Below are 7,720 nucleotides of genomic sequence, written 5' to 3' on the forward strand. Positions count from 1 at the left end.
TCTTAATAGTACGGCTTTCCTATGACTCAAATAAAGAGAATCGTAGAGAGCGCCGTGCTTCCGTTCCAGAAGAGAGAAGACGTGTCGTCTTGTGCTGTTGACGAGTGTTACCTGAAACCTTGACACACACGATTAGTCCTGTACGGTACTGTCATCAATCACCAAAATTACTTAGGCATAAACTATGCCCCAACAATCTCCCCCTTTTTGGTGGATTGATGACAAAACCGGATTTGCACAGAGAATAGTATGAGAACAAAAAGATAGAGATATAAGACAATACGGGACATATGACTCACAGCATATGATGGAAATAAATCTCACATAAAGATCATGTCTCACAAAAGATAGCAAACGAGAATCAAACCAAGTTCGAAGCAAACAATACGAGATAAAGCAAAGCAATGCAAAGTTCGAAATGAAAGCAAATCCTAGACTCTCTCCCCCTTTGGCACAAGACACCAAAAAGGGGCACACCTAATGTCACAGGTAACTACTCCTCGTCTTCAGGATAACCAGACTCGTCTGTCCCCTCCTGGTCGGTCTGCTCCTCCTCTTCTGCCTCATCGCCAGACCACTGGTACCCCTGAGCCTGCATCCAAGTGGCCTCAGGAGTGATGTCGTCCTCTGAGCCGCTGGAGATGTCTACATCCAAGGTCCTGAGAACACGCTTATGCCTCTGGCGGCTCTGCTTCTGAGCCACGTGTGTCTGGTACTGACCCTTGGCCTGCATACAGAAAAGAGTCTTCATCTTGTCCTGCAGCTTGATAGCCCAAGATGGCATGGCAGACGAGCGTGACTGAGAGGCAGTTCCTCTGTCAGCAGCGGTCTCTGTATCAGTATCCATATGCTGCGAGGATGTAGATGGGTTGGCCCACTTGTCCTTGACGCGAAGCCTGATTGGGTCATGCACAATATAATCAGACTGTGCGTAGAGCAGCTCATTCGAAAAAGCCTGTTGCCACTTATGGCTTATGTATGCGAACAGGTAAGGCCCGTAGATAGGAACCTTACGATTGATGATGCAGTTCCAAAGCTCTGTGAACGTCACATCTGAAATATCCAGCTGAGCAGACTCCTGAGACATAGCGTCCTCACAAAGTAACAGCATCTCAGCCAAGTAGCCATGGACCTCATCGAAGTTGCCACTCCGAGGGAACAGAGTGTTGCGAAAGATCCGATGCATGATGTCCAGGTGCTTGGGAAGCACCCCCTTCCTCAGATACAGTGACTGCAGTCTGTCCTTTGCGGGGGCCCTATCGGTGGAGGCTGCAGCATGGGGACGCAGCCCAAGGGGAGTGTCAGCACCCTGAAAGTCAATGTGAAGGAACTGCATGAACTCAGTCCAGGAACCGGTCATCTTCTGTGACCCAGTCATCCATATCATGGAACGCTGTGCATCAGGTGAGAAATGGACTGTGACATAAAATTGAGCAACTGCAGTGGGATCAAAGTCCGTCTTGAAGGTGATGATGTCTTTGATGCCCAGTTTGTCAACCAGAGAGAGGGCATCACCAAAGTAGTCCATGTTCCGCTGAAGATGTGCCAGATCAATCCACTGGACAGAGACATAGTTCTTCTTGAAGTGAGCAACAACATCCCGATAGATCCTGCACTGGTCCCGTGCCCAGACATTTTCAACACCATCAATCACTTCCCTCTCCTTGAGATAGAGGTTCTTGGTGCGAAATTGCAGAAAGTCCTTGGGGGACATAGTACGGATATTGACCCTCTTGTCCTTGTGAGCGATCTTCTTGAAGGACTTCTTCTTGGGAGGCAGACCAGACGTGGCAGACCCCTCGGGCGCCTCTGTGTTGCGAAACTGTTTGGACGCCGTGTCCCGTGGGGGGTTCGAACGGCGAGCAGAGCCACCTGTGACACAGACCACAAAGCGAAAAAGAGGCGACAAGAAAAATCAAGGCAATGAATCTTGAAAACGCAGAAAAAATAAAACACGCATTGCTAAGCACAAAACAAAAAAATACACCGTGAATGCTCCTGGCGGTAGTACCGCCACCCCTGGCGGTAGTACCGCTGGGGCCTAGCGGTAGTACCGCCAGCCCTGGCGGTAGTACCGCTGGGGGTCATAGCGGTAGTACCGCTACACCTGGCGGTAGTACCGCTGGGGGTTTGACTTTCAGATCTAGACATATAAAACTCGTTTTCGAGGGCATGGACTGAATATGAACACTAAGACGTACACCCCAGCCCTACTGTCAAGAGGAACACTTAGTAACAAGAGGTACAAACATGCCTAGGCAAGAGAGAGCACGTTTTAGATCTAATCCAAAAGTTCAAGTATTCGATCTAAGACGATGAAATCCTAGAGCATGGCAGCAAACACAACAACAAATCATCGGACCTATACTCCCTCAAATATTTCCTTCATGTCATCCAAGAACTAGCCATAGGATCAAAATATGAGTCCAATCCCCAATGCTCCTAACCCTAGAACACGACCAACAACAAAATAGAAGAAGGGAGGAGCCTTTTTACCGGGATTCATGGCTTTGGAGGAGGAAGAAGAGATGAAGCAACCCTTCCACACCAACGGGGAGAAGGAGCTCCACGAAGAGAGATCCAATCTGGGGTTTTTCGGGCTAGGGGAGGGAGGAGCCGCGAGGAAGAAGAAACATATTGAAAATCGGGCTCCCCCTCCCTTTATATAGCCCAAGGGGTACGGGCCAGCGATAGTACCGCTGGGGTACAGCGGTAGTACCGCTGACCTGGCGGTAGTACCGCTCCCCCTGGCGGTAGTATCGCTCCCCCTCGAAACCCTAGAAATATTCTAGCCGGTCGTGTTAGATTTTGAATCCTGGCGGTAGTACCGCCATACCTGGCGGTAGTACCGCTGGGGTCCTGGCGGTAGTACCGCTACCCCTGGCGGTACTACCGGTGGGGTCCTGGCGGTAGTAACGCTACCCCTGGCGGTAGTACCGCTGTACATGTTTCAACACGGCTAAGGAAAACGGGAAACTTGGGCACATGACCAGTGAGTAAAAAGGGATGACTTCCAAGAAAATGTACTGACTTGTCATTGTATATCCTCTCCTTTATACGCAAGAGAGGATGGAGGGGCGGTGGCTGAGGCCACCTATGTTTGAGACAATGGTATGACACCGCGAAGAATTATCCTTGGGTTCATGACCAATGCTCGTCTTTGAAGCACAAGTGCCATTTGACAATGGCTAAAGTGAAAGACTAGATTGATTTACGCATAATGGGGGGAGGGAGAGTTCATTGAGAGAACAACACTCCCCCTATGTCCATGCCTACATCTAGACCAAGATGAAATGTAAAGTGAGGTGCAACATGCCTAGTTTCAATCCACATTACATGAATCAATGATATTTAGCTCATGCCTTAACTCCCGGAACCTTGCTTCATCTAGTGGCTTGGTGAAAATATCTCCAAGTTGCTCTTCAGTGTGGATGAAGTGAACCTCAATATCACCTAGCTTGATATGTTCACGGATGAAGTGATGACGAATATCAATATGTTTGGTTTTGCTATGTTGCACTGGGTTGAGGGAAATCTTGATGGCGCTTTGATTGTCACATAGAAGAGGCACTTTGTCACAAGTGACACCATAATCCTTTAAAGTTTGCCTCATCCATAGCAATTGTGCACAACAACTTGCAGCTGCCACATACTCAGATTCAGTGGATGATAAGGAGACACAGTTCTGCTTCTTTGAAGACCAACTTGCCAAAGAGCGACCAAGGAATTGGCACCCTCCAGATGTTGACTTCCTCTCCACATAATCTCCAGCCCAATCTGAGTCAGAATAGCCAACTAGATTGAAGTTTGCTCCTTTGGGATACCAGAGGCCAAAGTTTGGGGTATGATCCAAATATCGAAAGATTCGTTTGACAGCCATGTAATGACTTTCTTTTGGTGCGGATTGAAACCGTGCACATATCCCTACACTCAACATAATATCCGGTCTAGATGCACAGAGGTAAAGGAGGGATCCAATCATGGAGCGGTATACCTTTTGATCCACTGCTTTACCATTGGGATCACTGTCAAGCTTGCATCTGGTTGGCATGGGGAACTTGACCGGTTTGACATCTTCGAGCTCGAATCGTTTGAGCATGTCTTGAGTGTACTTGGCTTGTTTGATGAATGTCCCTTCTAGACCTTGTTTAATCTCGAACCCGAGGAAAAACTTCAACTCTCCCATCATGGACATCTCAAACTTCTCAGTCATTAGCGCAGCAAATTCTTCATTGAATGAAATGTTAGGAGAGCCAAAGATAATATCATCAACATATAGTTGGCATATGAACAAATCCCCTTTAACCCTCTTAGTAAAAAGAGTGGGATCAATCTTTCAGATTTCAAACCCACGATCTTGTAACAACTCAGTAAGGTACTCATACCACGCGCGTGGGGCTTGTTTAAGGCCATAGAGTGCCTTATTGAGTTTGTACACATGATTGGGGAGCTTGGGATGTTCGAATCCCGGGGGTTGTTTGACATATACCAACTCATTTAAATGACCATTAAGAAATGCAATTTTCACATCCATTTGCTGTAATTTGAAGTTATGATGAGAAGCAAAAGCAAGTAACACGCGAATAGATTCTAGACGAGCAACAGGGGCAAAGGTTTCACCGTAGTCGATACCCTCGACTTGGGAGTAGCCTCGAGCCACCAATCTCGCCTTGTTTCGAATCACAATTCCATTTGCGTCTTGCTTGTTCATAAATATCCATTTGGTCCCAATGACATTATGTTCCTTCGTTGGTCGAGGCACTAAATCCCAGACTTGGTTGCGCTCGAAGTTGTTAAGTTCTTCGTGCATGGCCATAAGCCAATCCTCATCATCGAGCGCTTCCTGTACCTGTTGAGGTTCACAATACGAGACAAACGCGTGATGCTCACAATAATTCCAAAGCTGTTGACGGGTAGATACTCCCCTTTTTAAACTACCAAGAACATTCTTCATAAGATGTGACTTGGCTTTCAGCTTGTTCGCATTCTTGGCTGCTCGACGCTCCAAGAGTTCTTCATTAGATAACGGGGGAGCATCGACTTGTATCTTTTGTTTGCCCTTGCGTCTTGAGCCGGTTGTTGGAGCTCCAGACGGGAATTGTGAAACAGTCTCCTGATCATTTCGTCCTTCGACTTGAGCAGGTTCACTAGTTTGATCTTGTATTAGTGGTTGCTCTTGATCTTGATCTTGTGCTGGTTCAGGGTCTTGTAGTAGTGCTTGAATATCATGGGGCATATCACCATTGTTAGGCAATTGATCTTGACCGTGAGCTTGATCAACTTGTTGAGAGTCTTCTCTTTGTTCATCGGAAGCGTGTGGGGCTTGTGGGGGTGATGGCTCCACTTGAGTAGAGCATTGTCCTTCTCCTTCGGCCACAAGGGGTTCCTTAATGGGGAGTATTTGACCAATCCCCATTCTTCTTATGGCTTCGGGAGGAATTTCATCACCTATATCACAAAGACCACTTTACTCCACTTGGGAGCCATTATTTTCGTCAAACTCTACGTTACACGTCTCCTCAATTAGTCCGGTGGACTTGTTGAGGACACGGTAAGCATGAGAGTTTGTAGCATAACCAACAAAGATACCCTCATGTGCTCTAGAATCAAATTTGGCTAACCGAGCTCCCTTTTTAAGAATGAAACACTTACAACCGAATACCCGGAAGTACTTGAGATTGGGCTTGTTTCCAGTTAGAATCTCATACGGAGTCTTGTTCAAGCCTTTGCGGATGTAGAGCCGATTGGACGCATGACATGCTGTGTTGATGGCCTCTGCCCAGAAGTTGTATGGAGATTTATATTCTGCCATCATTGTTCTTGCAGCGTCTATCAAGGTCCGGTTCTTCCTTTCTGCCACGCCGTTTTGCTGAGTGGTATATGGTGCAGAATATTGGTGCTTTATTCCCTCATCACCTAGAAACTCATCTAGGGTGTAGTTCTTGAACTCGGTGCCGTTGTCACTCCTAATCATCAAGATCTTTGCTTCATGTTGACGTTGCGCTTCATTAGCAAAGTTGATGACTGTTTGTTGAGTTTCACTCTTCCTTTTGAAGAAATATACCCAGGTATATCTTGAGTAGTCGTCAACAATCACTAAGCAATATTTTCTGCCTCCAAGACTTGATGGGGAACGTCGCATGGGAAACAAAAATTTTCCTACGCGCACGAAGACCTATCATGGTGATGTCCATCTACGAGAGGGGATGAGTGATCTACGTACCCTTGTAGATCATACAGCAGAAGCGATTAGAGATCGCGGTTGATGTAGTGGAACGTCCTCACGTCCCTTGATTCGCCCCGCGAACAATCCCGCGATCAGTCCCACGATCTAGTACCGAACGGACGGCACCTCCGCGTTCAGCACACGTACAGCTCGACGATGATCTCGGCCTTCTTGATCCAGCAAGAGAGACGGAGAGGTAGAAGAGTTCTCCGGCAGCGTGACGGCGCTCCGGAGGTTGGTGATGATCTTGTCTCAGCAGGGCTCCGCCCGAGCTCCGCAGAAACACGATCTAGAGGGAAAACTATGGAGGTATGTGGTCGGGCAGCCGTGAGAAAGTCGTCTCAAATCTGCCCTAAAAGCCCCATATATATAGGAGGAGGGAGGGGGACCTTGCCTTGGGGTCCAAGGGAACCCCAAGGGGTCGGCCGAGCCAGGGGGGAGGACTCTCCCCCCCAAACCGAGTCCTACTTGGTTTGGTGGGAGGGAGTCCTTCCCCCTTCCCACCTCTCCCTTTTTTTTTCTTTCCTTTGATATTTTCTCTTCCTTGGCGCATAGGATTTGGTGGGATGTCCCACCAGCCCACTAAGGGCTGGTGTGACCCCCCCAAATACCTATGGGCTTCCCCGGAGTGGGTTGCCCCCCTCCGGTGAACCCCCGGAACCCATTCGTCATTCCCGGTACATTCCCGGTAACTCCGAAAACCTTCCGGTAATCAAATGAGGTCATCCTATATATCAATCTTCGTTTCCGGACCATTCCGGAAACCCTCGTGACGTTCGTGATCTCATCCGGGACTCCGAACAACATTCGGTAACCAACCATATAACTCAAATACGCATAAAACAACGTCGAACCTTAAGTGTGCAGACCCTGCGGGTTCGAGAACTATGTAGACATGACCCGAGAGACTCCTCGGTCAATATCCAATAGCGGGACCTGGATGCCCATATTGGATCCTACATATTCTACGAAGATCTTATCGTTTGAACCTCAGTGCCAAGGATTCGTATAATCCCGTATGTCATTCCCTTTGTCCTTCGGTATGTTACTTGCCCGAGATTCGATCGTCAGTATCCGCATACCTATTTCAATCTCGTTTACCGGCAAGTCTCTTTACTCGTTCCGTAATACAAGATCCCGCAACTTACACTAAGTTACATTGCTTGCAAGGCTTGTGTGTGATGTTGTATTACCGAGTGGGCCCCGAGATACCTCTCCGTCACACGGAGTGACAAATCCCAGTCTTGATCCATACTAACTCAACTACCACCTTCGGAGATACCTGTAGAGCATCTTTATAGTCACCCAGTTACGTTGCGACGTTTGATACACACAAAGCATTCATCCGGTGTCAGTGAGTTATATGATCTCATGGTCATAGGAATAAATACTTGACACGCAGAAAACAGTAGCAACAAAATGACACGATCAACATGCTACGTCTATTAGTTTGGGTCTAGTCCATCACGTCATTCTCCCAATGACGTGATCCAG

This window comes from Hordeum vulgare, chromosome 5H (assembly GCF_904849725.1).
Source record: "Hordeum vulgare subsp. vulgare chromosome 5H, MorexV3_pseudomolecules_assembly, whole genome shotgun sequence".
Classification (NCBI taxonomy): Eukaryota; Viridiplantae; Streptophyta; class Magnoliopsida; order Poales; family Poaceae; genus Hordeum; species Hordeum vulgare.